General features: G+C 37.6%; 1 protein-coding gene across 1 annotated transcript in view; it reads left to right on the forward strand.

Annotated features, from left to right (window-relative positions):
• Positions 1-27830, forward strand: part of GNA14 (G protein subunit alpha 14) — an 85239-nt gene that overhangs the window by 38659 nt on the left and 18750 nt on the right. The window lies entirely within an intron of this gene.

Here is a 27830-nt window from a genome sequence, read left to right on the forward strand (position 1 = left end):
TTTTTTTTTTTTTTTTTTTGGTGGTGGTGGTGGTGGGAGTGCAGCCTGGTTTTTAAGGCTTCTCATGTTCTAAAAAGTGGGTTTTTTTGTTCAAGTGTCACCCAGAACATGTAAAGCAAATCACTGGGGTGTTCGTTTAACTCATACAGGAGTTGCAGTTAGCTAAGATTTGGTGTTGCTATAGGTAGGATTGTGTGTAGGCAATGCCAAGGCAGAAGTTTATAGGATTTATGGGTTTTTTTAGTGTGTGGAAAACATAGCTGGTAACCTGCTTTTTGTCAAAAAGTATCATCGCCCATGGAGAATATTAAAAAAAGTTGTGATTAGGCTTATCTGATTATTTAAATTGTTTTATGTAGTGTAGTCTCCTTTGGGATGGAGAAAAGAGGGATAGAAGATAATTTCTTGGATAAAATAAAGGGTTGTAAATCCTTTTCTTTTTCCTTTTTCTTTTTTTATCATACAAAGAACATAGTGCCAGCAAAACAAATTTTGGATTTGAGAGAACCAGAGTGTTCGGATAATTCATTCCTACATAGGAAGAATATTCTGAAAGTTAATAAGTTGTTCTTTGTAAAAATATTAGCTCCTTGGGAAGAAAGTGCTTACAGAAATGGAAAATATCAACAGAATATGCTTCTTTCTTTTTTATTTATTTGACATCCTAATTCATATGTGTGTATTATCATGAAAAATGATGATAATCAGAATGTATTTGCAGAAATGCATTTGCATGGTCTCTTATTGAGAACTGGATTTTGTTTTTTTTCCTTCTTCTCATTAAGAACAAAATATAAAGACTTATTCAGTAGCCAAATTTTTCTCATTCTAGGCTCTCACAGTTGAGCTGGATTCTTTCCATCTTATCAGCCCTTAACACATGTTCTCACCATACTGTATTCTTGATRATAGTGGTGTCTTCAGATTTGGAAGATTATAATGTTATTTGCACAGTTGTTGGAGGAATGCAGAATTTGGTCTGGTGCTTCCTTATTAAACRTAACAGTACTAAGTGAAAAGAACCCAGTTTGGCAAGCACAGCTTTGGTGACAGTTAGTAAACAAAATCAATCTGTTTATACATCAAGAAGCTCTTCAGACACTACATGATAATAAACACATGTAGTTTCAGTAACTCTGTAGGAGACAGCTGTACTTTAATCCTTCATTTAGATGATGGATAGAATGTTAGGTGTTATCAGTTGCATAACTGCCTTTCATTAAAGAACTGCAAACCAGGAAATGCTAAACAGTTGACAATAACAGTGGTAAACACCAGGGTGTTTTTAGATATAATTGTATTGTAGCAGTGTGTSCAATAATCACACCAGTGTCCAGTGTGCTGCTTTGTGCTTCTGTATGTCCATCTTCACCCTGACAGCCCTTCTTTTCCTTGAAGTATTCCGTTCCCTCTGGCCCTTTTAGTACTTTTTCTGCTTTTCTTCTATCCAGTTTGTTCCTTGGCTGGTTCAAGTTTTCTTTCTGGGCCCTGAAATTCTGTGGCAGCTGAATATCTTTTTATTTAGTGTTTTTTGTAGCAGAAAACGAATTGTTCTGTGCTGATTGTCTCAGTAGTAAAAGTTCCTTTTCACTTGCCCCCAAATTTTTTCATCAACTTACAGTCAAAGAGAAGGTTTTAAAAAAATAAATCTTAAAAGAGAAAGAAGAAAAGATTGGGTGGTGCTACTGGAAGCAAAGTTATAACATTCCATTTGTGAAAATACGTCAGTCTTCAAAGGCTGCTTTAAAAGTATTTCTGAGTTTCTTAAATCAGTCAGTCACAATTTTCTGTGTCACAAGTTCGTAAGAGAAACAAGTTGTTTAAGCCTTGACTACACTGTATGTGTTTTAGAATACTAGTTCACCAAAACTTTTCCCTCAATTTCTGAGCTAATACCTATCTTACGTCCTATGTAAATCACTCTACTACGCTTCTCCACTTACGACATTAGAAGTTTCAACTTACCTGCATTAAATATATATATATATAWAAATATATATAAAAATATATATATAAAAAAATGTGTGTGTATATATATATATAAATATGTGTGTGTGTGTGTCTGTGTGTATATATATATATACACACACACATACACGTAGGCTACTGGGAAGATCTTTTTGGTCTTTAGCATGAGGGTCATGGGATAGTAATCCAGTCCTGTTGTTGTGGGTTGGTTTGCTTTTTAAAATACTCTAGTAAGATGACAGTATGTATGATTGCAATTAAAAACAGATCTTTGTGGCAATAGGAACAATGATTATTTTTTTTCCTAAGGAGAAGACAGAATCTTGTATTAAAAAAAAAAAGAGAGAGAGAGAGAGAACTTTAGAAAGAAATCCTCGGATTTGATCTTCAAAAAATTGCTTGTTTTTCATAAGTAGTGAACTATGTTTACATCTTAAAACTTTTCCCTCGTATGTATGACTGTTAGTCTTTAGCAATATTAACAACAGTCTGACCAAAAGAAGTACTACACTGCCAAAAATGAATTTTTCAGGACAGGTAATTTGCCTACCTCAAAAAAAGTGCAGTGCAAAAGGCCAGGGACAGTATGATGTGACCTGGAAATTACTGAAGGAACCCCTGAAACTGGGACAAATGGAAAACACAGTTAAGAATAATTACTGGTTGATTMTTTGGATGGTTGCAGTTGATGATATGGAAAATGGCAAAATAGAATTCTTTCCTGTCTGCAAGTTTTAAACTTTAGTAGAGAAACCATTATTCATGGCAGTTACTTTATGTTAAGAGCGATCTGACAGTGACCTACTTAATGCTCTTAAGAGTATTCTTTTATTACAGTCAAATTTAACTTTAAAGATGCACTACTTTGGTAACTCATTTTCATTGTGCTAGCATTAATACCGGTATGAAAGGACTGGGATTTATCAGCAATCTTAATGTATTTTTAGTAGTTTTCTTTATAGAGACATTAATTCAAAACATTCCAAAACACTTTGCATGCTTGTTCATAATAGACATGCTAAATCTTGGGCCAAAGCACAAAACCTGGATCTAGGTGTTCCTAAACAGAAATTTCAACTTGCTTTCCCAAGGAAATGACACTTGTGTGGCCAGGATATTTGTATTTGTCTTTTGAATCTTCTATCTAATTTCAGTTGAATTCAACAAAGAGGTTGAAGTGAAAAAGAAGAAAAGAAATTTCTCAGCTTCACCAAGTTTAGTGCTGCCAGCTAGGTAAAAATAGGTAAAGGAGACAGCTTCTTTAAGTACTGCAATTGAGGTAAAAGCAGAGAATCAACAGAGGAGTGGCTCCTTTCAAAGTACCTGCTATAGGAATGGGGGTTCAGTTAGTCACAAAATATAACCCTGAGAAACCAAGGAGTGATTTAGCTGCCCACATAGGAACATGTAGTGTCATATGTGCAGCTGCCTGGATGTACAATATGTGATCTTCAGCTTGCTCCCTGGAAAGGCATAGGCTTGTCTTAGATTTTATGTATTTTCTGTTAGCCTTCATTCTGCCGGACCTCCAATACCGTGTTGTGTAGAATGGCAGAAGGTGTTTGCTTTTAGGCAGTTAATTCATTCCCCAGGTCTCACTAGTCCTGTTACCCACATAGCACTATGTTTTGTATTTTGATTAGATACATCTTTCTGTGGAAGGGAAAGAGGATAAAGAAGTTATTTTTTGAGACAGAAATTCTAGAGAGTGAGACCCAAGTATCTGCTTTGGGGGATTAAAGTTGTGTGCTGTTTTACATGAACAAATATAAATCATATTAATAGTGAATTAACAGCTTACCACTTGGAAGTTGAGAAGAAACTTTTCTCAGACCATCACCTTCCCTTCCCTCTTGACACATGTAGTGTGCATGTGTTTGGTTGTGGATTGTATGTATATTTGTTGGCATAAGAGAATGTGGGATATTTTATTAGGAAATTTTTTTTTTACACTCTAAAGACTTCAGTGTGCTTTATTGTGTTTGCCAGACCACTAATGGAACTGTTTTCAAGTAATACAGCTCCCGTGAATGGTGGAGCTCCCATTCTGGTTTAAATCATAGCACTAATGTGTGTTAATAATAATTAGTAATCGACATTACTGGCTGTAGGGAGACCTATGGGAGTGTTCTACATGTCTGTAAATATGGACCATGGCTTCCTCTTACTTTAAAAACTTCTGAGTTTCTCTAGCATGGTGTCTTATTGATGAGGAGAATACTGGAATCTACTTTATTTACATATTCTCTCAATATACAGGAGAAGTTGTTTGCATCATTGTTTGCATTGCTGACTTTCTGTCATCTAAATATGTTTGCATTTCCTTTAACACTGATTCTGAATTTCTGAGGTCCTAGTCTTTAATGTAGTTACGTAATCCCTTTTGTAGAGGGGATATATTTCATCTAGAAATACTAATAAGTGCACACGTGTTTTAAATGCTTTTGTTTTTCAGAAGAGCAAAGCTGAGAAACATTAAAATTTCTCTAGCCCATAGTTGGCCTGTATTTTCATAAATCTGAAATTTTAGCCAGAAGTGCTACAACAGTAGAACTACTGAACATTTGACGATCTGCTCGAGTTCTTAGGAAACATTGATCCAATCTAAACTAGTTTAGTCTAAGCTTTAGAGTTCCAGCCTCTTCTGCTAAAATGGGGCACTTCTCAATGTTGATGATTTGTTACAATTTTTGCAAAAGGTGCCAAATCTGTATCTTTCAAAATTCATTGAGACTTTCTCTTCTGACATATTTTTTTCACATAAAATGTTATAATTTTATAGTTGTTATTCCTGTGCACTGTTAGCATAACTTACACATAAGTAACTAGGCAGAAATCTGAATTATGAAAAACTAGGTAGCAGTCAATGAATCAGTAGTTAATCCATTGCACTAAGTTTTTTTTTCTCTTTACACTGATATAAATCATATTGGCATAAGCAAGACATACAAAAAGTGATCTGATAGTAAAAAGGGAGGATTGCAATTATAACAAAACAATCCATGATGTAGAGCTAGCAAGTGAATGCTTCAGACATCAGTTTTGTGTTTCAAAATAAAAGGCTACATATACAGGCAAATACTAGAAAGATATGTACAAATGGTTAACCGTTTTTGGCTTTTTAGAGTAGACTTTAATGTTCTGCAGACCAAACACCCTTTCTGCTCCCTGCACTTTTTCCTTTTTAACAATGGACTAATTCCATTGCCTTCTTTGCATCTGCAAAGGCATCATTTATTGGCAAATGAAACGAAGTGAAGCTTAGTAAACAAATCTGTTAAGAGTGCACATGATGCAGCAGAGTCCCGTTTCCTTATTCTTTGTGCTGTGGGCTAGAGAGATGAAAGATAGTAAAACTTCATTTTAGAAACCGAAATGAGGTCACTGAACAAAGACTACTGTGGCTGAGTATGTTATCTCACCCGCCTCCTCCGTCAGAAGTGGCTGCTTCTGTTTAACAGTCAGCATGGGAAATGCGTGCCTTCATCTCTGGCACAGGAGTTCAGTCTGACAAATTTAGATCTGTAACTGTCACAATAAAATTAACTGGAGTTCATCTCTCAGAGCCTTTGGTCAGAAGGGTGAGAAAAAAATTTGAGCAACTATAAATTGTCACTTTTGTAGGATTTGTCAAAAGCTTTTGGAAGCTAATTGTTTTTTTWAAAAAAAACAGTGTAGAGTTCTGCGTTTTCTGATTTGCCATCAAGATACAGTGACTGGATCAGTCCTAAGAGGAAGATCAACATGTGTCAAAGACTGTGAGACTGTTTTTGCTGACAACTTTTTCCAGTTAATGAAGTTTCATTGCACAGACTTCCTAGCGTACTTTACTTATGTTAACAAACAAATGAGTACGTAGATGCAGTTGAGAAATGTTCATTCTAGTAAGAAAGACATTGATTTTATATTTACTGTAATATGACACTCCTTTCAATGGAAAAATCTAAGGAATTTTTGATGGAAAGTTTAATGTGTATTTTCATAAGGGAAATTTGGCAAATTTCTATGCTGTTGCAGTTAAATATTTTGGTGAACAAAAACACAAATAAGTTAATRGCAGATGAAAAGACCAGTTAGTAGCAACTCAGCCAAAATCATTTAAATCAGTATCTTCTGTCATGTTAAAAATGAAGAAGCCACTTTAGAAAGAGAGGTAGTTAGAAAAATCCTCTAGACCTACTCTTTCCTTAATGTTAAAATCTGTGACATATTTTATGGATTTATGATCTACTGACAAAATTATTCTTTGGAATAAATTTGCCACAGTGAAGAAGTGCTTTTAGTGTCTATTTCCTAGAAAACAGCATGATGCCATTTTTTTACCCTGCTTTTTCTTTACATTTATTGAAAAATGACGTGTGTAGATCTTTCCACGAATTTAATTTGGATTTTCTTTCTTTGAATAACCTGGATCTATAGACCCTTGTAACAATGCTGGTCAGCAAGCCCATATATCTGCACTTTTTCAAAGGAAAGATAAGCAGTGCTTTTTAGGACAGAAAATGCTACTATTTGACTTAATTTCTCTTTGTGTGTGATCGATGGTTTTTTCCTGTGAGTTTGCTTCCACAGCCTGAGTGTTTGACTAGGAGATTAATTTAGAGGCATCAAGGAAGCTTGCACCCGTCTGGAGGCTGCGCTGCCAACATGCAGTCGGAGGCTCCGCTAGTGAAGTGAGACAGAGTCTTTTTTTCTGGACAAGAGGACATTGTTTTAGCTGTTTCTGAGGGTTGAACGACTGATTAGGTGGTGCGCTCTGTAGCTGTCAATTAAAAAGCCCATCAAGATTGTATTTGCTTGCATAAAACAGATTTGGATTCCTTGACATTTAAAACAGTTTTTATTTACTGACCTATAGAGCAACAAAAGTACAGTAAAATAAGACCAGAAAATTTGTATATGCAATCATTGTTTTCCCCACTTGATATAATTGTGGATGGTGGTGTTCATTGCGAATTTAGCTTTCCTGAGAACAAGAAGGCTGGGAGTGGCAGCAGAGGGAAAGCAAGCCGGGGGTGTGCAGATTGACAGTTTGCAAGAGAGGGAAGCCTGGACCAAAGATCAGTGCCCTTTAAAATGGCAGAGCTCTCTTCTGTCACTTGTTTCTAATCACCTTAATTTCTTATTGAAAATCTGTAATAGTATAGTATATATCATACTTGGTGGATTTATAATAGCAGGCATAAATCTTGAATTCTTGCTGAACAATAAACGTTTGTGTACAGTTTGAAAAATCCTAATTCTTAGAAAAAAACCCGCAGTATATCCTATAGTTCACTAATCTGCCAGAAGGTTACAGTTTATAAAAAATTTCAAAGCAGGAACGGAATAAATATAGATAATCTGTAGGGAATTGACATTAGAAAGCAAAAGGATGAAGATGTAGAAAGCTATAATAACGTGCAGCTATTTGTGGGATTTAAGGAATCAATGAATTCACAGGGAATGACTTCAAGTCAGATTTGGTTTCTCTAGCATATCCCTGTGAAAGGTTTGGTAAAACAAAGTTCTATACAAAAATGTTAAAGACAATTCATTTTTATTTGGTAATTAGAATTGGTTTTTGAATCTTACAGATTCAAAAAATTCTTGAGATTAAGTTTCTCTACCACTTTTGAAAATCACTTTTGCTTAAATTCTGATTATTCCTGCATCTGCAGTTCATATTCAGATGCCTAAAGTTCTAGACATGTTCTGAAATTTTGAGATTTCTAGTATTTCTTTTAAGAATTTTTCCAAAGTACACTTTCTGAAAATGTTGGCAAAAACCTCTTGTGAAAAATTATGGGAATTTGCAGGCACACTTTGAAAATGGAACTCTAGCTGAGCAAGTCAGAGGAAACTGAAAAGATGTCTGTAATACTAGGGATTGTTCAGTTGAATACAGTGTGACAATTTGATTATATAAACAGAGTAAAGGCCAGCACTTAAAAATTGTCTAAAAGGTGTGTGCATTGCCAAAGCCCTCCTGAGARGAGCTGCAGTAACACAAGCTAATAATGACATTTTGGCATAATTACCTAAAGAAAGATGGAGAGCATTACAGCAGTGACAGTGGTTGTTACACACTTGGCAGTGTTAGTCTGTCCATGTTCCCACAGGGAAAATTTCTGACATAGTTTGTGAGCTTTCTGCSTTGTGTACAGGCTGAATTTCTTATGAAGTCTTGCATTTACACACAAGCATTTGAGTATTTCAGCACTTTCGTTGTGCATTTAAACCACATGTGCTAACATGAACAAAAGGCAATCTCTGGGAATAAAGTGAGATAACAGACAAATGGATAACAGGATAAGAGACAATATTCAGGAAGAGAGGAGGATTCTAGCTCTACCTGAAAGGTGGTGGAGTGTGTGTGTGTGGGGGGAGGGRGCTGTGAGTAGTGTAGGAGGAGATAATCTGAAAAACAGGTAGTCCAAAATGCTCTGGAGCATTCCTGTCAGTGGAGACCCGAGAGACCCTTCTGGTATTTGCAGACCTGACCTCCCAGAATTCTCGTCTGCCTCTTTTTATTGGATAGTGRCAAGGTCAGACAGCTCTGGAGGGTGAAAGTGGTTCATGAGCTTAGGCAGTACCAATGTGCTGGTTAAAGTACAATCTGGACATCCTTCTGCTAGTGCAAATCCTAAGACTCTGCTGTGGCTTAGTAAGGAAGACAGTATCCCTGGATCAACACCAGCCAACCTGATGAGATTTGAGACTTGTGGAAATGACTGCTTTGATAACTATATTTGTAACTTGCACTCGGTCATGAGAGATTAAGTGCCTAATTATCTTAGAGAACCTGGGTGCTGAGAGCAGCCACAATAATGGCAGTGTTTGTGGATTGTAGACCCTGCTTATGATTGCCAGTTTGCTTAAAACAGCTACAGAGATTAATCAAAGCCATAAAGCTCTCTTTGTCCTGAGACTAAAATGAAAGTAAACATTTTAATAGTAGGAACTTAAAATCCTAGAATATTTTGATGTATGTGTACAACTGAATTTGGTTTAGTTAGTCTAACCTCAGCATAGGGTTGTGTAGCATGTATGCAGGCAGTACAGTCATAATATCTGTAGCAATAGAAGTAATTAATGGCTGTTTTCCAGGCTTTGATTTGATTTGTTGCTACTGCAGTGATACATTTTATTTTTAACTGATTTTGCCTGGGTTGTGCAATCTGAAGATTTTAATCGTATCTTACATTTTAAACATGTTTAGAGTACATTAAAAATATTCTCCACCTTATGAAGTACATATATATCAATTATTTAATCGATACTTATCCAAACTTCAGAACAGCATTCCTTGATCTTTTTGTGTCCAATGTATGTATTGGGAGAAGAAGATTTTTACATTATCTGTGTTTTGCAYTGACACACAGTTGGTTCGTTGATCTGAAACTATCATTAATCAGTTCGGACTCAGATGTATCTCTACCTGAAATGTTCTAATTATAGACTGTAGGAAGTCAATCAAGAAGAAAATCGGAATTTGGACTTTCATATGCTAATACTTCTTTCAAAAAATATAACCTGCAAGTGTGATGAAATATTTATATTTCTTGTCATTAGCATTCTTACCAATAGGGGTTTTCATTCCATTACCACATGTTTATGGTTTTTTTTTAGTAATGGGAATATTATTTAATGTAGTAAATGAACTAACAAGTGTGTTGTGAAAGGGATAAATACATTTCTGCTTTAGTAGTAGAAAAGTTTTATTGTAATGGAATGACTAGACAGAAAAAGCTTTGCTGTTTCTTCTATTCCCTAAATCAAAGTAGAAAAACTAAGAAATTTTCAAGAATAATCCCTGTCACCTCAGAGAATCTTAAAGCATTTTTGTACAGAATGCAAAATTCTATTTTGCACAGAAAGAAATGGGATAAAGGAAGCAAAACTGATCAGAAAGCAGTCAAGGAAGCTTGAAACAGAAGTGTAAGAAATCCAAAGAGAACAAAGAAGAAGGATTGAACTAGAAAGAGGAGTAGGAATTATAAAAGTAAATAAAATTTAATACTGTAGAAATGAATATTTTATTCGTAGTTGTCCTTTATTAAACTCCTGAATATCTTCTTTTCCTTTTGATGCTATATATATGCTTGTAATTACTCTGTTTTGCTGACTTCTGCCATGTGTTCATGCTAGGAACAAATTAAATTAAAACATGGAACGTAACATGTTAAATTCCAAGAGACKGCATTTCTTAAAGGACTTTCTTGCTGGAATAAATATTCCAGGTTGGCTGTTTTTATGGAAATTATGCTCTAATTCAAAATAAAATAAAATAAAAATCACAATAATAGTAAGTTCATTTCAATTCTTAGTAAAATATAGTATTGTCTTGAATCTCTCATAACAGTGGATGGAAAAGGCACCTTGTTCTGTTCTGTGCCTACCTTCCAATTCTGGCATTTGGATATTTTTATATATTTGCCGGTTATCTGGAAGAGTCGTCTGTTACTTTCTGTTCTACACTGAGAAAGATTGAGTTGCTTGTGCGTATTCTTTTTGATCCTTTAATAGTTCGAGTTTTCTCGTGAAGGCATATGCAGGGTATGTTTCCCAGTCCTTTAATCAGAGTCAGTTCCTAGCTTCTCCACCGCACAGGGTAAAATTCAAGGGAGACAGAATGACTGAGCAAGGTGCGGCATTTCTCCAGCGCTTTGTATGACATGATACCTGGCTTGAATGGGCATAAAGCAGCTGAGAAACTCTTAGTTCTCATCCCTCTGCTCTCCGCTTTGGTTGAGAGAGCAAGGAGCATTCCCATGTGACAATGATCTCCATACTCCTTGTTTTCTTGGAGCTCCTTTCCACTTCCCCAACTGGCTTTTGTCTCATGGATCCTTTAAATGGGTTGGTGGATGATGTCAAAGTAGGATGCTGATAGCAGTTACTYTATTCATGAGAAATACCCTATTTTTCATCACTACTCCCTACCCTGGAATCATCTGTGTTGCCTGCTGCCCAGATCTCCTGTACAAGGTGGAACAGTAGGGAGGGTGTAACAAGGCCAGGGTATGGCAGGGGAATGCATGCCTCTTGCTCAGCAGCCTCAGAGTGAGTAAGGGCCACCCTTTGGAAAAGTGCTACTCACCCTTATAGCACCATGACGAACTTAACTCTAATCTTCCTCTGTGGCCCTGACTTTCCCACATCAGTGTGCAATGCCAGTTTAAGACTTCTGCATCCCTAATTTGTTTCCTCTTCGTGGCAAATTCAGAACATCATGAAAGCTCAATTCCATCGTTTATCTTCAGCAACATTCCATGGTAGCAGAGGAATAACATACAAGTAGCAGACAATAATGAAAATAAGCAAATAGACATTTGTCATCTATACCCTTCCCTGCTTAGCAGTTCTGTGTGAAAAGAAGTATAGTTACAGTGGAGTGGAGGTCAGCCCTTTCGGCTGCCTCCATCAGCCTGGTGGCAGCAGTCTCCCTTTTCTAGGCTAAAGATGTCTGCATTTCACCACTCTTGCAGCTTTTCTGTAAGTGYTCTCCAAGTTACTAGGTAATGGGGAGAAAGAAGATGAGGGCAGAAAATAAACAATTCACTGAAGGCCCATTGAGTGGGTATTGAAATGGCAGATGAAATTCAGTATAAAGAGAGGTAAAGTAAAAATTAAATAAAAGAGGTATATCGGGAGAAAAATCCAAACCGCACAAAATGATGGGCTCTGACTTTTGCTAGGAGTGATATTTTGGAGTGTTTTTGGAGTGTTAATATTCTGTGAAAATGTCAGTTCAGCATTCAGTCAATTTCAGTGAAAATAAGATTTTTAGGAAGGAAATGGAGATCTCTCAGCTTGCCTTTGAAATGGTGTGCTGCTCTGGCTGCCAGTCTCTAAAAAACAAATAGTAGGCTTGGAAAAGAAGGTGCTGAGGATGAACAAAAATATCAGATAGTTTATCAAAGGAAGTCACTCAGGAGGTGACTTCAGTCTGGAAGAGAAACAGCGGGGAGGGTTATAGTAGAAGTCTGCAAAACCATGAGCAGCATAGAGAAAGTGAAAAGAGGTTGAACTGGTCTTTATTTCTTTAATATCAAGAACTGTAGGACAGCAAATGAAACTGAAGAGGAGGACTCAAAAGGTAGTGGTTTTTCACAGAACATTTGTCAAGCTTTACACTTGCTGCAGGATTTTGCAAATGGTAGTTCATATGGGTTCAGGAGGTCAAGCAGCAGAGTTCATGGAAAAGAAATCACATGAGGGTTATTAAGTACATAAAAAAGCACATATAGATCATGTAGTCACTGAACTGGAAATGGTTGGAGACTGGGAAGATAAGAGTATTGTGTATACTCACAGAAGCATTGTATATGCATGTACTCTTCCCTAGACGTCCCCTTGGGCACTGCTGAACACTGAGATAGAAGGGACTTTGGACTGATCCAGTATTGTCCAAAGCTTCTTGGTTCCAGAATAAGTGCGGAGTTCCTGGAGCAGTGGCATCCATATCGAACAACAGCTAATAATGTTCTCTGCTACTTCCACTCTGATGCTCTTTGATTTAACTTCCAAGAGTTGTGGTTAGCCTTTGTAACCTAAGTGTTGGATTGGAAACTTGTGCCCAGTTGTTCACATGATGTGATTTCCAAGTTTGTTTGAACTGCTGCTCCCTGGAGTAGACTTCTCTCTCATGCTTCCCCTGCCGTTCTCCCTATATTCATGGCCATTTTCATTTGGCCATGTTGGAGCATATGCTGTTTGCTTGCATGCCATAGCCAAACAATTTCTGTCAGGGAAGTGTCATCTTCTTGTTTTATGACTTTCTTACTTTTTGTATCGTGCAACCTTGCTTAGTTGTCGAAACAGAATGGAAGTATGAAAAGAAGCCAAAGAATAGAAATGTTGAAAAATATATTGTCCGTTTAAATGTGGTCATTCTTTGTGTATAAAAATTAAAAATTTGGTTGAAATAGAGGTTTTTAATAATTAAAATTCAGTTTTAGAAGACTAATTTACTATATTTACTACATTGTAGGAGTTGATAATTTTCATCAAAGGTGTATTTAGTATGAAATATTTTGTTTATTTCTATTAGAACTAAGGAAGAGGCAGTGGGCACAAACTGAAACACAGGAAGTTCCATCTGAATATGAGGAAAAGCTTCTCTAGAACACTGGAAAGAGTTGCCGAGAGAGGTTTTGGAGTCTCCTCTGGGGACACTCAAAACCCACCTGGATGTGATCCCTGTGCAACATGCTCTAGGTGACCCTGCTTGAGCAGGGTGGGTGGACTGAATGGCCTCCAAAGGTCCCTTACAGCTTCAACCATTCTATAATTCTGCGAGTGTATGAAACTCTACTAGTGCATCTGAGATTGCAGTATCCATGCAAACCTAATTTCATTTTCTTACACATTTATATCAAGATGAAATATTCCATTATATGAACATGTATTTTTCCTCAAGGATTTCTACCTTGTTCAAGCTCTGTGTGACTCCCRTTCCCATTTCTATTTGTGAGTTTGTTTTCTTATTGCTGTGTTTACAGACATTGTTATCAGCCTGTATTATGCAAGAAAATGTGGCTGAAAATAGGCAAACATTTGAGTAAAGCTGTTTTAGAATCTTTGTCATCCCCGTTACAGACAATTTGGCATAATTCTGCTATATTAAAGCAAGTTTAGATCAGTGACTTAGTTAATATGCTTAAGCTGAGTTCTTTCCTATGTGTTCTTTAAGATCCCTCTTTAAGATCTGCTTTCCTAAAGGAGAACAGATTTCTAAAAGTCCTACTAAGACTAATTTTTCGGGAAAATTAGTTTACCATGTAGTTATCTGAGTTATCTGTAGTTACCATGTAGCTATTTAGGCATTCTTAGAACGCATAAAACATGTATTCACATTATCATTTTACTTTGGGTGAGGAGTATGCTTTTAAGAAAATTCTCTTAGACATCCCCAGTTACAGTTCTTTTATTTGCATATTTGGCTACATAATATATCTTAGAGCATCACAAGTAAAGAGTTGCTAAATAGCAAAGTGAAGAATCTTTCAGTCTTGTAGAGGAGGTAAGAAGCAAGAGTAGCTTATTGATCATGTTCAGTCTCATGCAGCAGACCAACAGAAGAGAAAGCCTGTGGAATCCTTTTGGTCCTCTCTTACAAAAGTATGTRGACTGAAGGATGGCTGCAAGGAGGGAGGWGATCCTGCCCCTCTACTCAGCCCTGGGGAGCCCTCATCTTCAATATTGTGTCCAGTTCTGGGCTCCCCAGGACAAGAGAGACATGGAGCTACTGGACAGAGTCCACATAGGGCTACGAAGATGATCAGAGAGCTGGAACATCTGCCCTATGAGGAACAACTGTGAGAGCTGGGCCTCTTCAGCCTGGGGAAGAGAAGACTGAGGGAGGATCTTACCAATGTGTACAAGTACCTGAAGGGAGGGGGTCAAGGGGATGGGACAAACTCTTTTCAGTTGTCTAATGCAACAGGACAAGAGGCAATGGGCACAAACTGAAATGCAGGAAGTTCCRCCTGACCGTGAGGGGGAATTTCTTCACGGTGAGAGTGACAAAGCACTGGCACGGGTTGCCCAGAGAGGTTGTAGAGTCTCCTCTGGAGATCTTCAAGGCCCRCCTGGATGCAGCCCTGTCTAACATGCTGTAGGTGACCCTGCTGAGCAGGTAGGTTGGACTAGATGATCTCTAGAGGTCCCTTCCAACCTTACCGATTCTGTGATTCTGAGGAGTCTGTTCAGCAGTGATTTTAACAGCTTCAGGGAGGGAGAGAAAAATTTGTTAGAGAATAAGCTTGAATTTGATGCTGAGCACTCGTTCCCATTGCTCTTGAGTCTAGATGCTAGGCAGTCTGGGTAAATTTTAAGTAACATACCRCTATTTTTGACTCCTAATAATGTTGAGAATACTCACTTCTTGGCAAAATTAGGATCTCATAGTTCTGCTCTTAATTGATACATATTATTGCTCAACAACAGATATTTTTCCTACCTATGTTAATCGATTAAGCATAGGGTAATGCTTGAGGAAATGGCTCTTGAGAACAGGTAAGCTTATTAAGCTTGCTTTTAGCACAAATATCCACCAGGGTTCTCGGAATTAGCTAGTACTTGCATATAGCTCTTAAGTATCATGCAGAAATTGTTTTGTATTTACATGTTACTCTCTTTGAGTAATTTGATTTTAGCAGTCAGTTACATGGTAACATCATTATATAAATTTGGCTCAATGGAGATTGAGGGTTTTTACTAAGTTTTTTGTTACATTTCGGCTAGTGTATAACTTAAAGTTCGGCTGTTGATGATGTTGGTTGTTAACAACCGCAAGAGCAGTTAGTGGTGCTAGCATTTACCATTTCTGTTTGTGAACTAAGATCCTATTAGATTCAGCCTTGTAATAAAGCTCATTTARACAAATGGATGAGGCCCAGATAGTTTAAAATCAGACTAAGTAAAATATTAATGTGTATAATAGAAAATGTTGGTGAATATGTGAAACAGTGGCCCTCAGTCCCTACTGACGTGGTAGCCTTGTAAAGTTTTCTCAGATATCATGGCAAAGAAAGGTTTGAGATATAGGGGGGAAAAAATGATGAGATTGATTTCTGAGGGCTCAGAGGGAGCTCTTTCTAAGCTTGTGGGGGACTTAGTGGGAGAAAAAGCCAAAGGTCTAAGAACAGGATGGAGTGTGGGCATAAGAGAAATCAAGAAAATGTATGGTACTGAGTCACTATAAATCTGGAGAGATAGATAAGTATCAGCATCTGTGGCACAGAAGATACAGGTAGCAGCAGGATGGCTGTAGTTTCTGTTGTGAGGCAAACTGCTGGTATGCAACGGTAAGCTGTTTGTCTTGGTCTTTTGGATCCCCTTTGTAAAACACTTAAAATGTTTGGCAAAACTTTCACCTCTTATGTAGGCTGAGATGCTTGAGTCATTGAAGTAATCTTTGTTAAGTATGTGTTGCAAACATACTATTTCTAATTGTAGAATATATTATTGAATCAGACTCAAACAAAATGTCCTGTTCTGTGGGGAATTAGAAACAAACACTTGTCAAAGCAAAAGCATGTGAAAAGCAAACAAAGAATATTTTGAGAATTTGTGAAGGATATTGTAGGGCAATGGTATTTAGAGCTGTCAGATGATTGTTGGCAATCATTATTGCGCATTTTTGGTTGATTAAAAGAGTACCCAAGCTTCTGAGGGTCAAGGGGCTCTTCCTTCCTTCAGGTGAAATCCATTCATCCATTCTCTTATCTGATATGGTTTGGGGCTTGCCTACATACCAGAGAAATAAATTTCATGCCAAAAACAACTGTAAACACATGTCTGCACTTGTTATTTTCAAAGTGTTACAACAGGAAAGCTRAACTATTTTGAATTTTATAAGATGGCTGCTAGACGAGAAAATGCTGATGCTTTGTACTAATGATCATCTGCCTTTGGAGTGGGATACGCTTAGAAGGAATAGAAATGGCAATTCATGAGCAGCACAGAGTTAAACACTGGTTAGCTTCTCTTACTGTAAGGGACCTTGCTTTCATCATTAATTTTCGCTTGTCTTTAGTCAGCTTTTGAGTATGAAACTGCAATTTGCTAAAGGAGGGAGTTTTCTTTGTGTGGAACAGCTTCATGGGAGGAAGAGGAAGCTCAGAAAGTTGAGTAGCAGAATGAGTTGGTTAGATACTGTTCACATTGCAGTAAGATAGTGATTAGTCAGGTGTCTTATGTCTTCAGAGAATAGCTAGTCTGGACTCTCCTGGTAGTAATTACTGCAGCTTCTGTTGGCACACAGCCTTGTTTTTTAAGGGTGGCAGGCACAAAACCATGAATCCACTTTGTGGTAATGCTCTCTACATGGTGTGCTCAACTCCAGGCTAGACTGGCCAAAATACGAATATAAGCACTGACTAAAGCATTTCAGAGCTGATACCTTCTGAGAGGTTTCCGTCCAGCGTCCATGGAAGATAAAATACAATTTACTAGAAGGATATGGTCGTTCATGGCAGTGCACTGGGTGAAGCATCAGAGAGAATGTGCTAGTTCAGATGTGGCTTGTTAGTGTTGATGTTCACTTTAGAAGTCTGCTCGTAGGCAGAGAAATGCAGATATCCCGAATTTAGTGGAGACCTGTTTGAAGAAGAAAGTTGAGAGATGGGTAGAAGTAGCTTCTTATACTTTAGGAATGGTATGCCTATTATTTCCTATGCAATTGTATACATAGAAYTTAATTTTCTCAGAGGACAAAAAATATTCTGGCATAGAAAATGTTCTTCTACTTTGTGAGATGATTGTAGTTGCTGTTGCAAGCACTTTAATGATGTAAGGAAAAAGGACTTCTGATTGCACAGCTAGTTTGTTAATTCATAATTTTTGCTTATAATTTAGTACATTTGATTTTAGTCTTTCCTATAGCAGAAAAGCTTGTGATAYTGTATTTATGTGACTTCTGACTCTGCAGTTGCATACATGTGAAATCAGCAGTAGGAAGCTGCAGATTTGTGGGGTTGCTAATGTTTACATCATAGCTTCTTAAAAATGAGCAAAATCATAAGCGTTCCTCATCTGCATCTATTGCTCCTCGTGTGGAGATTTGCTAGTTTTGGAAACAAACTGATTGATTCAGTGCTTCTGGATGGGATAAATTTTACAGCCTGTTTGATACCAAAAACATTTTGATGATTTAATCACTATACCACTGAAGAGTCTTCTCTATTCACTAGTATTTCAAAACAGGGCTTACAATAGAAGCAGATGACATGCAAAGAAAAAAATAACTTAATTATCCACTTTTTCACAATTAAGATGATTGTTACTAAAATATCTAAAATTGAGTTTAAATGTATAGAACTAGAAGAAAGTAATTCCAAAAATAAGAATAAAGATCAAGCTTTTTTTTTTTTTTTTTTTTTTTTTTTTAACTCTAGGTGTGTTCTCTCTCTCTCTGTGTGTGTGTGTATTTAGAATATATAAATTATATTATATTTAGTTAACTGTAAACCAGTAATCATTGATAGTCATAGCAATTCTTCAAAGTCATTTAATACATGCCTGGCTCTCCTTAAGCTGAAATAGGTTTTTTTAACAGTCTTTTATCCTTAAGGTTGGTATTTGTTGAGACTGAATTATTTTATTTAAATTGGAGAGCTTGGTTTTAGGGCACTGTGCAAGATTTAAGTTTTAAAAATTACTTAGTGTTTTGTCCTTCTCAATTTTGCTCCTGGAAGCAGTTGATCTAGTAGCGCTATTACTCCTGCCATTCACTCCTCACTATGCTACCCCGCCCACGCCCTACTCCTGTAAAAATAAACAGAAACCCCACTGCAATCTCTATTTGTCATGGTCACCTTCAATTCTTCTCAAAACCACAATGATGGTATAGGAAGGTATAGAAAAATAAATTTACTCTCAGCATTAATAGTAGGAAGAGAGCAGTAGTTGAGAGAAATAAAARAATCTATATTGATAATCCTGCTTCCTGTTTGTATGAATATATTCATTGTCTTCAATGGGATTACTTGCAGTGTGAAACAATATTCAAAATATAAATAACATAGGAGATTTCAGTGGTATTTAGTATTTTTCTTAAAGTTTTAACTTTCTTGAAGTCAAATTATTGTGGGTTGCCTGCTTTTCAATGTTCAGTTGTCCTGGCTGTGGAGGAAACTTGAGCATTTCTTTAAGGCTCAGGTAAGAGAGACCAACTTTAAAAATCAGTTTTCAATACACTACAGTTTGAGGTCCAGCTTCTGATTTGTGAAAGACTGAGCTTCACGGCAGTGGAAACAGCATGTATATATATGCTTATATATATATGCATATATATGTGTGTGTGTGTGTGTGTGTGTGTGTGTGTGTGTGTAAATATATATAAATATATATATGTAAATATATATTAAAACTGGTTTGCTGATTTCTTCCTAACTTACCATTGCATTATTCCCTTCATGATATTGATGAAATACATAGCTTTTAGATTATAGCTGTGTTTTTATCATAGAATCACAGAATCAGTAAGGTTGGAAGGGACCTCTAGAGATCATCTAGTCCAACCTMCCTGCTCAGCAGGGTCACCTACAGCATGTTAGACAGGGTTGCATCCAGGCAGACTTTGAATCTCCAGAGAAGAAGGCTCCACAACCTCTCTGGGCAACCCGTGCCAGTGCTTTGAGAATTTCCCCTCACGGTCAGGTGGAACTTCCTGTGGTTTACATTGTGCCCATTGCCTCTTGTCCTGTTGCACTAGACAACTGAAAAGAGTTTGTCCCATCCCCTTGACCCCCTCCCTTCAAGTACTTGTACACATTGATAAGATCCYCCCTCAGTCTTCTCTTCCCCAGGCTGAAGAGGCCCAGCTCTCACGGCCGTTCCTCACAGGGCAGATGCTCCAGCCCTCKGATCATCTTTGTAGCCCTACACTGGACTCTCTCCAGCAGCTCCATGTCTCTTGTCCTGGGGAGCCCAGAACTGGACACAGTACTGGAGCTGAGGCCTCCCCAGGGCTGCGCAGAGGGGCAGGATCTCCTCCCTCTACCTGCTGGCAACACTCTTCCTAATACACCCCAGRAGACCATTGGCCTTCCTGGCCACAAGGGCACATTGCTGCCTCATGGTCAACTTGTCATCCACCAGCACTCCCAGGTGCTTCTCTGCAGAGCTGCTCTCCACAAGGTCAGCCCCCAGCTTGTACTGGTGCCTAGGGTTATTTCTCCCAAGGTGCAGGACTCTGCACTTGCCCTTGTTGAACCTCATGTGGTTCCTCTCCACCCAACTCTCCAGCCTGCCCAGGTCTCTCTCAATGGCAGCACAGCCCTCAGGTGTGTCAGCCACTCCTCCCACCTTGCTAGCATCAGCCAGCTTGCTGAGGAGGCACTCTGTGCCCTCATCCAGTCATTGATGTGAATGTTCAACAGGACTGGACTCAGTACTGAGCCGTGGGGGATGCCACTAGCCACAGGCCTCCAACTGGACTCCACGCCACTGATGACGACCCTCTGAGCTCTGCCTTTCAGCCAGTTCTCAATCCACCTCACTGTCCACTCATCTCACCCACCCTTCCTGAGCTTCTCTAGGAGGATGTTATGGGAGACAGTGTCCAAAGCCTTGCTGAAGTCAAGGTAGACAATGTCCACTGCTCTTCCCTCATCTACCCAGCCAGTCGCAATCAGATTGGTTAAGGAGGATTTCCCCTTGGTGAATCCATGCTGGCTACTCCTGACCACCTTCTTTTCCTCCATATATCTGGAGATGACATCCACAATGAACTTTCCAGGGATGGAGGTGAAGCTGACTGACCTATAGTTGCCTGAGTCCTCCTTCTTGCCCTTCTTGAAGACTGGAGTGACACTGTCTTTCTTCCAGTCCTCAGGCACCTCTCCAGTTCTCCAGGACCTTTCAAAGATGATGGAGAGAGGCCTGAGATGAGCTTCTTTTGGCATTCACTACCCACTTACAAAAGGGAAAAATAAATCCACATTAACTGAGAWTTTTTTTGAGCTGAGAAATCACAGCAGGATCCATTTCATTTTTTCTCTCTCCATTTTCCTTTCTGAAGATATTACTTATGCAGGGATGAAGAAAAAAATAATACAAGAAGATATGTTTAGACTACAAAAGTGTCTGTGAAACTTGTATCTGAAGTACATATTTTGTCTATGGAGTTCAATTTTGCAACATGTTTTTGCAAGCTAGAATTCTTAAATGAAGAAGGTCCTGCAACAATTTGCTCTGATGTTCACCACTATTCTAATACAGTTGTCAGCTGGAATACAAACAAGTGCAGGGTGATTTAAAATTTGCGAGAGTTATGTTTTCTAATTCACTTCTTCTGGAACTGTACACATATAAGATGTTATTTACATTTATTAATTTCCAAGATTTTCTTCTGAAAGACTTCTGGCTTTCTTCCTTGTGAATAAACTCCTGGGTGGTCTGAGAGAGCAAATCAAAACCCTACAACATAAGTTTTTAATGGAGAAAGCATGTTAGTGTAACGAAAGCCTACTTTGAATTTTTAATATCCAGTCACACAGTCATGACTGTTCAATGTCATTGCTTATATGAATGCTTAAAAATAATTCTGATTCAGACACCAGAAAATCCAAAGAACTGGCAGTAAGCTAGATGTTTCCATTACAGCTTTGTAGCTTTGGAGGCAGTCATACACGATTTGCTTTTCCACAGAACAGTGGTCAGTCAAATGGAGCTAGCAGAATCCCACAAAAAAATTGTAAAATTTGTTCTGCCAAGTAAAGCCCAAGGTTCATGCAATCRAAAGAGCCTAAGTTACTACACTGACTACTAGTGGGCTCTTAGGGAAGGATTATGAGAAATAGAGTATGAGTATACTGATTCATTCTAATGGTCCTTTCCAGTATCTGGGTATTGTAGGACTTTTGAAACAGCACAATCAAGACATTGTTGGTTGCACTGATGAAGAATTCTCATGGCATACATATATATATATTTGTTTGATTCTGAGCTGTCACTTTATTTTCTGTTCACTTGGTAGTACAGTCTTCTGCACTTACTCAATGTCAGCTTTAGCTTGACTGTCACAGTTAATTTTATGTTATTTTCAGACTTCGTTAYCTCAATGTTCATTTCCTTTTCTGGATTATTTGTGGATTGCAGTAACAGGTACTTGATTAAATGGGCTACTGAACACCCTCTTCTGTTAGGACTGGCCATCAGACTCCCCTATTATTTTCTGTCTTTTAATAGAATTTATTTTAATACATATATAAGAATGTAAGAATTAAATCCCCAAAATTACTCTCCTATCGTTCTGTGATAATCTACTGTCTCTAAAAGCATTTAAGGGTTTTGCTGTAAGATTTTTGGAAATCTAAGTGTATTATATCATCAGCTGTATTGCTCTTCTTAGTGTAGTTGATGACTTTTTAAAAGAACTCTAGTAAATTTGTGAGCAAGATTTCCTTTTACAAAAGCCATTTCTCTGTGCTGTAGAGGAGTCCAGCATACAATAGGAGCTGCTGAGAATTGYCATGTAAGCAGGTGGCAGTGAAGAAAAATCATCAAAAAATGAATTAYTCCATTTTATTATATGTAACGGGCGCTTTGCACATGAAGGAATGTGTCCTTTTCTTTAGTGTAAGAATGTCATTCAGGCCGAAATCAGTAACTTTGGCTTTGGCATTGCTACATGAAGCATTTCAGCACTCATCCTTTTTAATGTTTGCCTGACGTTATTACAGGGACAACTTAAACACAACATATTGAGAAGGTACAATCTCGAACAAAAGAGCTCCTCTTGCTGGAGCGATTACACTCTGTATGGAGTAATACAAAATCACATATTCAGAAATGCTCAGTAYCCAGCAGAGCAGAAACTAAACTTTAGGTCTCAAGTTTTTCAAGTGAGTGCTCTCCTCTCAAATGAAGCAGTGGGTGGGATGTSTCTTTTTCCCTCCTCTGCTTCTGTAAAATGGCTTTGAGTGTGAAAGACTATTTCTTTATGCTGTTTATACTGTCACCTGAAAAAGGCAGATATAGATTCTTTAGGATTCACTACGTATTTTCTGTAAAAAAGTGGCATTTGTAAAACCTCTAAGAACAATATTTCTAACTCCAGCAAAAAGCTCAGAAAGTGCCCATCCCTTGAATACCCCATCACCTGGCGTTCAGTCTTTCACATCATGGGAAGGAGAGATTCAGCCCAAGATGTTTCTGGATGCAACAGCATGTGATATCTTCCATGGAAGCTTGTGTACAGCCGTATTTATTAGATGGTTGTGGATTTTTACATATCACTACTAGTACCACCACCTCCAGGTGGAAAGTGTTATGACTACATTTGCCCATTCTTTAAAGAAATTTGAGTTACTAGTAAGTAATAAATGATCAACCGTGAAACCCAGCCATTTGTCCAGCAGACTACTTACAAAGTATACAAGACATTCAGTTTTAACAGGCTTATATACCTGAAGCAGTTGGGGTAAACAGGATAAGAAAAGAGAAGCTGGAAAGAGATGTCAAATCTTAAATACAGAGTATTCTTAGATGAAAAAAATAAAATAATATACACTGTAAATATATTACTGAGTGACATGGAGAAAACATGCAAYTCTTCTTCAGTTCTCATGGAATACTAAAAAAAGATCAAAGCTTAAAATTCCATGGTCCTTACCTTGCAGACCTATATAAGGAATTACTTAGAAAGAAAAACAGAGACACATCCTGTCCTGTATTTGTAATTATAATTTTGTAAATAACTACTTGTAAGTATGGCATCTGTCCCTATTACAAGCAATATTTAATTCATGTTAATGTAAAATAGTAATAAGCAATATTTAATTTGTGTTAATATAAAATATTAAAGGGGTGAAGTTTACTAAGAGTGGGAGGGAAATGTAGAAATTATGAGAAATTGTCAGGTATTTTCTTTGTAGAAATGTTTTATAGACATTTTGCTGCGAAGTTTTGCAATACCAGAAGAGGGACCTTCTGTTCCTCCCACAGAGCTAACTAGCCTAGTTGGAGCACTTACCTAGGGTTTGTAAGGTCCATGACAAGGCTAATTTGTATGCTAAATGTAAACACATCATGCATATAGGCCAACACATTCACTCTTGCCCATATTCTGTCCCAATTTATATAGAGCATTTAGAACAGATGACAAACAGCATTTTATCAAAACACGTAATGTAAAATGTGGGTTCCTCCATTCATTTAGTATCTCTTGAAAGTACCAGTAGTCCTCAGGACAGAGGAAAGTAGATTTTCCTACATCTCTTATCACAGTAAGTCATCTGTAATAAAATGGGCAGGCATTTAAGATGCATCTTCTGGGCTGTTGTACTGTTTTGAATAACTCTGATTTTCCAAGCAATATGTCAACCTGATGCTCAATTGGCAATATTTTTTAGTATCTAGTATTTTCCTCAGGGGATATGACACCATCAAGTGAAGCAAGTGGGTTTCTGTTTGCTAGAGTCTATGAACTAGATTATCTCTCATTAAAGTTGGATTGGGGAAGGAATTGTGGGAGCAGGATTTCAACGATGTCCAGCGCCTGTGCTGATTAGGAGAGCTGAGAGAATGATCYGTTGTGCAGCTGTAAGTTGTATTATAGCCGAAGCTCTCCTCTGAGAGTTTCATTACTTAATGAGGAAATGCATCTGGTCCTTTTCCTTTTGCTTCTCAAAAGACAAAATGGTGGAGTTTTGTCYGTTCTCATACTTGAGAAGGTGTGGGGAAGGCGAAAGGAAGAGACTAGGAAAAAGCTTTCAGAGCTACAGTTTTTAAAAGCTCCAGTAGAGAGTATTGAAGAGAATGACTTTCCTGAAAATGTGAAAGTAATTTCTTAAATAAAGCCTATTGAGTCTATTCATTATTTAAACTAGGTATCTGATAACTGAAATGGAAGTCATGAGAAATGTAAAATCTTCAGAGCTTGGGAGTGGTAGCAGTATAAAAATAGCAGTAACATTTGTGTTTTGAAGTCTTTTCTTCTCTTGCTTATGTGCTGCACACYGAAATCAGTAGAGCTCCCTAACTTCCTACCTGAGATGAAGGGGTTAAAAGGAGGAAGCCTTGCAGCCTGGTATAAGACACACCACATTCATGTGGCTGTGAGGTGTCTGAAGTGTCTTTCGGCTGTAATCTCTTTGGRCAGGGACATGTTATGTTTGGCAGCATTCACCTGTTGTACAACACGGTGTGCCCGTGCAATGCTACATAAAATAATATCCAAGGAATTCACTTAGCAAGGAAATTAGATAGCTAAGCAGCTTGGCTCAGTAGGAAAGCTTGTACTTCCGAGGACATTATCCTTAAAGACAAGCTTTAGTAATGGATGAACATCAAAAGAGTTGGAGTTCATTTTAGTTCAGATAGCAACAGCATCCAAATTAATTATGCCTACAAATATGGACTGGAAATCTGGTAAAGCAGATGGTGAGATATTGTTAGAGATCTGGTACTTCCTGTGTTTAAAATTCTTTAGAAGTTACACTTCTACATTACTACATGATGATGGTTGATTCAATGTTTCAAAAAAGAAAGGGGGGGATTTGTAAGAGCCAACCTAGTGGTAATGCAATACAGCTAAAGTGTTAATACTAAAGACTGATGATATGTTAAAGAGGCTTGTAAGCTAAAATAGGGTTTTTTGGGGAACCATCCAATAAACTATTGCCAGTTAAGGCTTTTCTTCAAGATGCATTTTTCCTAATAACTCATTTTAACTTTTTCTTTCACTTTCCCTTCCATACTGAATAAATTAGAGTAACATGCGGTGTTTCAGTAAGAAGTGCATTTCATGTTATGTATGTCCTTAGTCAGTTTAAAAAAAAAAAAAAAAAAGTGCAGACAAAACCCAGGTCCTATTGACCTGCATTCCCTTTGCCACTGGATATATTGAAAGCTAGTCTCTGAGACAGGGAAATTGAAAACCTGGAGCCATCTTTTATATTATAAGAATGGTTTTATCAGTCTTGTTCTCAGTAGTTTTGTCATTGTTGTGAAAGTAATCACACTCAGCTTGGGTGGAGCTGTTAAGATCTTAGTGAAGCACCCTCAGAAAAAATATATTTCAGAAACATTTCTGCAGATAGTTCATGTGGTATAAGTAGGGCCACATACTAACAAGTATGAATTACTGAGACATGGTGTGCATTGTCAAATACTTTGAAAATGTCCAGTTGGTTAAAAAACATTTTTATAGAGTGAGGGGTGAATATTGTAAGTTGTATGAGCAACTGCAGAGAGGCATCACTGTGTCCTGGCAGGTATCAGTGGAACTGTGCTGCAATTGCTTCTTTTGTTGCTTTAGCATGCTGCAGAAACTGAACATGGCCAAAAATCCTGCTTCCATTTCCTCCAGATGTTCTTAACATGGAATCTCCAAGGAAAATGACCTATTTTTTTATTATTAAGTCGGATGTGTAAAAGAGATACATCTCTTAAATATGAGACATGTGATTTGATTCAAGGTGCCTACCAATATGATGTGTATTGGCATGTATTTTATTCATTTAGGTCAGATTTTGTAGTGTCAGAAGTAATGAGAGGTGTTCAGCAGGGATTGGAAACTGTGTATAGAGACCAACTGACAATCGAATTTCAAGAAAGCACATTTTTTCCAAGAAGGGCTTTGTTTGTCAGCAGTCATGGTAGTTCAGATGGTTATAGGTCAGAATTTGTCTAGAGCTATTTGAGAAGAGATAAGTAGTAGATCTTGCTTTCTCATGAATATATGTGGGGAGGCTGTGGGAAAGATGTCCATTTTTTCTTTTGAGATACTCCAAATTCTGTCATAATGTGTAAGTCATTACATCTGGTTTCCTGCTGGCCCTGTATACACTGGAGTATAAGCATAGAGCAGGAACATAAGAAGACTGATTTCAGTTCAGTTCCTGACATTTGGCCATACTCTAAATATTCAGAATTGTTGTTTATACTTACTCACTGTGTAACTTCTTCTGTGTTTTTATCGTCTAGAATGCAAGAAAGAAGAGTAATTTGTGTTTTCTAATGGCTAGTGGCTAGAACTGCACAGGTAGAGAAGATGAAACTTAACTGACAGTGTCAGTGTTTGTTCCTTCAGAGCTTTGGTACATAACAGGTGGAAACATATATACTTTATTTAGGGAAATCTGGTAAACTTCCACCAAACCAAAACCTTCCATTGTCTTCAATTGATGGGAGAACTTCTTTGTAACCCCAGTAACTCTTAGATATATATTAGCCACATCTGCAAATAACTATTTCACTTTCTTCCTCTCCTGGCCAGATGTCATTATGAAAATTCCAGGGTTTTATATCTGTACATTTTAGAAATAAGAAAATGTATCCAAGTTCTGCTTGCAAACTTGTTTGCTTGGACTGGTCGTTGTGTATGTTGCTTTGCCAGAAGATCCTTTTCTTTCATCCTAATACTTGGGCTTGATTTGTTTTGCTTGTGGACTGCAAATTCACTAATTAAAACTCTTCCCCAGCTGAGGAAACCTTGAAGTATTCTGTATCAACAGGACTCCCACTTCTGCTGAACTAAAAGTTTGTTCTACATGCATGGCTGCACAGAACAGAGCTGAAGGCTTTTGGATCTGTGAATCTCATGACTTCCAAGGAAGGAAACTAAGGCATGGATGAATTTCCCATTCTTAGCCAACTGCTACGATTTTTGCTTTGTTTTGATTTGAGATGAATCTTCTCTAATCACATTTTACGATGAATTTGCTTTCTTCCTTTCAGCAATCTACACATATTGCATCTCCAAATAACTTTATTCTTGCATTTCCCTCTTGAAAATCAAGTAGCCACTGCAAATTGGAAAGATTCATTGCAGTCTGTAATGGAAACCAACTGACAGAAGTACAAACCAACTTAAACAATGTCAGAATCACGCACAGAAATGTTCTCCCTGATTTGAACACATATAAAAGTGAATCATGTTTTTTAGAAGCATACTTTTTCTCCTTGTAGCAATCTTTTTAATGAACTGTGACTAATTCACAATACTTCTTTATTGTTTTGTAAGACAAAAATAATTTTTGTAAGTATTAAGTCTGGCTTCTTAAGTAAGAAGTATGCTGTGATCTGATTGTATGGCTGCCTTTCTTCATCCCCTGTTAACTTTTAAGCCCATTGACATTTATCAGCCTACTGTACTATTAAGTGCAAAGGAAATCAGGTTCTGGAATGTTTTGGGAGGAAGAGTTGTTACAAGTATCTTGGTGAAGGAAAAGTTGGTGATAAGAGAATACTAGAAAAGGGATGTGCAACAGAGAGTGCACTTGTGCCCTACCATGGGGAGAGCACCAAACCCACACCTCTGTAGAGGCCAGAGTCACAGGTCTCATTAGTGTTTGTGTTCCCAGAGCTGTTACGGAGAGAAATTCCTTGAAATCTTTCACATTGAACTTGGTTGCCTTTTTTTCACA

The sequence above is a fragment of the Rhea americana genome, unplaced genomic scaffold (assembly GCF_003343005.1).
Source record: "Rhea americana isolate MKP2758 unplaced genomic scaffold, rheAme1 scaffold_11, whole genome shotgun sequence".
Lineage (NCBI taxonomy): Eukaryota > Metazoa > Chordata > Aves > Rheiformes > Rheidae > Rhea > Rhea americana.